This window comes from Dermacentor andersoni, chromosome 2 (genome assembly GCF_023375885.2).
Source record: "Dermacentor andersoni chromosome 2, qqDerAnde1_hic_scaffold, whole genome shotgun sequence".
Taxonomy (NCBI): Eukaryota; Metazoa; Arthropoda; class Arachnida; order Ixodida; family Ixodidae; genus Dermacentor; species Dermacentor andersoni.
This window is the reverse complement of record NC_092815.1, coordinates 171,157,565-171,161,932: the sequence shown is the minus strand read 5'-3', so window position 1 is coordinate 171,161,932 and position 4,368 is coordinate 171,157,565. Positions and strand designations below refer to the sequence as shown.

Below are 4,368 nucleotides of genomic sequence, written 5' to 3'. Positions count from 1 at the left end.
CCCGCCTCCTAACCATCACCGAGCCGGTGCTACAGCCGCCGGGGGTCATGTGACACGCCGACGCAGATGTTTTAATCCTGGTCGGAAGAAGACGACGCTCTGGACTTCGCGCGATGTCTACCATGTTGTCAGCTGCTACAATTATTGTAAATATCTTGTAAATATACGTCTGACTGTTTTTAACCCCGTAACAATATTAACCATTCGTCCTTCCAGGGCACGTACTCTATAGTACGTATGGCTATAGCTGACAGCAACCTGAAGATTATCCTTGTAGACGTTGAGGCCCATGGGCGGCAGAGCGATGGCGGCACACTCGGAGCCTGAAGGCTAGGGAAATTCTTGGAGCGTGGCCTTAGGGCCCGCGGCACCGAAATTCTTACCAGAATCTTCAACGGTGGCATCCCATGTTTTCGTAGGGGACGAAGCGTTGCAGCTTCACCACGACTTTCTTCGGCCTTACCCAGGTAGAGGCCTAGATGAAGGCAAACGGATATTCAACTATCGGCTCAGTCGTGCAAGGTTTGTTGCAGTGTTAAATTAATTTAATGCGTGGGTGTCATCACTGACCTGGCGGCAGAAAATGTTGACTTATTTGATGTACCCCTCGTGATCACAAGTGCAATGTACTTTATCGATATTCTTTTCATTTCAGGAGGTGTGTTGAAAACGCATTCGTGGTGATGGCCTCAAGGTTCCGCATCTTTCACTCAGTTATCAACCTGCTCCATGAGAATGCAGATTATGTAGTAATGGCTGCAAGCTTGCAGCACAATTTTCTGAGGGAAACGCAGCTTACGTGCCACCAAACTATGCGGACACAGAAGAGTGCTACGGCAACGTGGCTGACGGCCAGTGGCAGGAAGAAGACGCCGAAGCCATGCTCGAACTGGTGCCTCCGGTGGGCCATAACTACAGTCGTAATGCAGCTGCAATGAGGGAGATTTTCAAGGATTATTTCACTAGCACGCAAGGAGCCGTACAATGGCAGTGGGCATCAGCCGGGCTGTGACACTGAAGACAATGTTCTGTGCCGTGTGTGCGTGTGTGTGTGCGTGTGCGTGTGCGTGTGTGTGTGTGTGTGTGTGTGTGGTGCAGCAAGCAAGTTCGACATGGGGAAATATACAGGTACCGGGCATATGTTTTATTCTTCGCATGATGGGTGCACAAGCCGGCACACTGGGTATTTCCCTTGAATGTACTGCTAACAAATGCTAGCAGCTCCATCTTTAAATGCATCAGCATGTGTAAAGGACTTGCTTCAATTTGTGGTGTAAGCGACAGCGAAACATCGCTTGAAGCGTCAATCGGCCTGTGAGCAGCAAAGGCATTCCGTACGAATTGCTGCTGCCTATCTGTCTCATCTACTTCATGGCGCCTACTTTGTCGTTTATTTCCCCTTGATGACGGAACACCACTTGTGCTGGGGGTTGCCGTAATTGGCACTGCTTCATTTCTATCTCCACAGCCTGGGGTTTGAAACAGTACTCCGAGGGTGTCCAAACACGCATCTGGATCTTTCTAACTGTTTCGCGCTGGGCTTCCGCAAGCAGCTGGACCACTGTCTGGCGCCAAGTTCCCATTAGCCGCTGAGTTGTCCGCGAAAATATCTGTGCGCCAATTGAGACATCAGTTGGGCCAAGGTTGCAGTAGCTCCTGCGCAGAATGTGCACAAAGTGTGAACTGGTTTTCACATGCATATTACTCGCTGCTTACAGTCTCTCTTCAACAGCGTCCCCGAGGAACTCTAGCTGCTGCATATATGGCCATGTTGAGGTGCTAGCAGCAGCTGCTGCACTCTTCTTGGTGTCTCCTTCATCTTTAATTTTCTTCCTAAAACTATCTTTGAGGTTTTTCCACCTTGCTTGCATTTCTTCTCTAGACACTGAAAAGGGGACCGGCATGCCACGCATGATGCTAATCAAAATCAGTGATAAATATTTTGAGCCCAAAGAAGACTCAAAGTTTTTAATGAACATGCGGATTTTACCGTCTGTGAGCACACTACTAAAATAAATTAAGCCCACATGAACAGGCCTACTCGCGGTTGCAAACGCGACATGGGCTGGTATATAAAGAAAAGCAAGCGGTAGCCTCTAATTTACAATGCACGTTTAAGAGGAAGTTTTAGCTCTGGCCCAACTCCGATGCGGCATATTCAAATACAAGTAAAACGCAGAAACGCTTTTCTGGGATAACCACTAGGCCGAGTTTAATGAAATCTGTTGTACTTGAGAGAGAAAGTGAAATTCTAGTGAACGCTTGTAGCAGAATTTCGATTTGCGGATTTAATTTTGTTACAAGAATTTTCAAATATTGGCAAGCTCAAAAACACATAGAAGCACCAGATTTACAAACTAATAACTGTTTATCAAGGGTAGATATCGCGATTCTGTAAACGGCATCTATTAGATCATTCAAAGCGGAGAAATTCGATATCCAAATTTATATTTTACCTGAAGGCGTTACGTTGTGTACAAGGGTTCTGCAAAACTTTTATTTCCATATTACAAAATTTTTGAGAATCATGTGTGACATATCAACTTCGTCCGCCTTAGATGTACTATTAGATGCAATTCACAGAATTGTGTTGTCGTTTTTCATTGCTGAGTTACGGAGTCGTAAATGTGATAGTTTCGTTTTCCGAAAATTTGCGATTTTTGCCCATTTTTAATAACAGGTTGACCATCTAAATCAAAAATTAGAAACCAACAGCCACTAGATTTTAAGTTTTTCTTTTGAATGCAACAGACCTTGTCAAATTTGGTGCAGTGGTTGTCGAGAAAAACGAGTTCTCCTTTTACGTGTATATTTAGGTAGGAGCACCACAGCTAAAGCTCCCTCATAACTAAAGGAATCTCAGCTTTCTTTCGTACTTGTACAACTCAAAACTTCTACAAGACTTGTACAACTCGACTGCGCAGAACAACCGCACGCAATAAACAAAAAATTCAAGGAGCGTGTGATGTGTGCGTAAACCTGGACAATACATACATACAAACGCGTGTTCACAGGAGCGCGACGAAGAGCACTTTTCTGCGAATCACGGCAAGCGCACAAAGCTCGCGCGGCGACGAAGATCGAGTTTCCGACAAGCTTCAGCGTTTCGCTGGAGAGGCGAGAAAAATTACTGTCAGCACAAGCACCGTCATGCCGTTGCATAGTTTGCAGCATTAAAAAATAATAATAGCAACACTGACAATCTTGCAGTTCAATACAACTGGTGTTTCTGCTTACCGGGTGTCGTAGTGTTTAGCAAGGCGTCCCTGACTGACGTCCTATTGTGGACGCTGGTGTCTTTCATATTCCACAGCAGTGGTCGTTTTGAAACCTGACTTATTAGCAATATATTGAAAAGCTCTCTTGGCATGTTGCCCGTACAAAGTGTAGCAAGTAAATAAACATCGTCCTATGCGCAGGCCTTCCCGCACCTGTCCTCCACTGGCCACGTGGCGAGGCGGGCCGTGGTTGGTTCGGAAGTGGTGCTGCCGCCGCGATGAAATTCCAATTTGCCCGAACCTCGCCGCTCCAGCCGCTAGTGTCGCCAGCGCCGCTCGAAACAGGCTTCTACGTCGCGGCGGCAGGAATCGCAAGAATCACTTGCATCGACTCTCGTCGCGCCGCGGAACATGCCCTCCCGCGCCGCCGGTCCCACGAAGACTAGCCATAATCCGTGCGCGCCACCCTCTCGGCCAGCACGGGGCAACGATGATCGCCAGCCGGATGCCCCGCGGAATCCCTTCCCGTGCCCCGGCACACCGCGCAACGCATCGCCGTGTCGCCCATGCGAACTGTGCACATCTGAGCAAGGTGTGCCTCGGCGCATCTTGTGCAAGTCACCTTGGAAGCACCTAACTTATCCGGACAAAAGCGACGCGAATGTCCTTGGTCTTCGACCACCCACGCGGACGTCCAGCCGATGTTGCCTGAGCTTGTGAAAATACGCAGGTCACAGTTCTACTACATGAGACTCGTTACCATTGCGTTCGGTGATGGTGGTTTTGACAGAGCACTTTCAAGGATCTATCGCCAGTCCCGGGTTGCGCTCGTTTATTTCCCGAGTGAGCCTATTTGCCGCTTACTCTGCATCAGATCCAATAAGTTTAATTTGAAGTTTCCGCTTATCTGGGATATACACATGATTAAGCTTGTTTTGGTGGCCGAACCCTGTTCGAGCGCTTTCTAGAGGTTATCAATCGATACCCGATCTTTTGCCAACACTGTAACGCCAAACCGCGTGCTGAACAGCGTCACCTCGCCCATACCCGCTGCCCATACCCGATATTATCTTTCAGAATTGTTAAAACATTTTGCCGGTGTCTGCGACTCACCAATCGGCGCCAGGAAAGCAAGGTATGTCGACGCGAT

At 48.0% G+C, this 4,368-nt stretch overlaps 1 pseudogene; it reads left to right on the top strand.

Annotated features, from left to right (window-relative positions):
- Positions 1-222: 222 nt before the first annotated feature.
- On the top strand, positions 223-1,012 carry LOC140215856 (uncharacterized; annotated as a pseudogene).
- Positions 1,013-4,368: the final 3,356 nt, after the last annotated feature.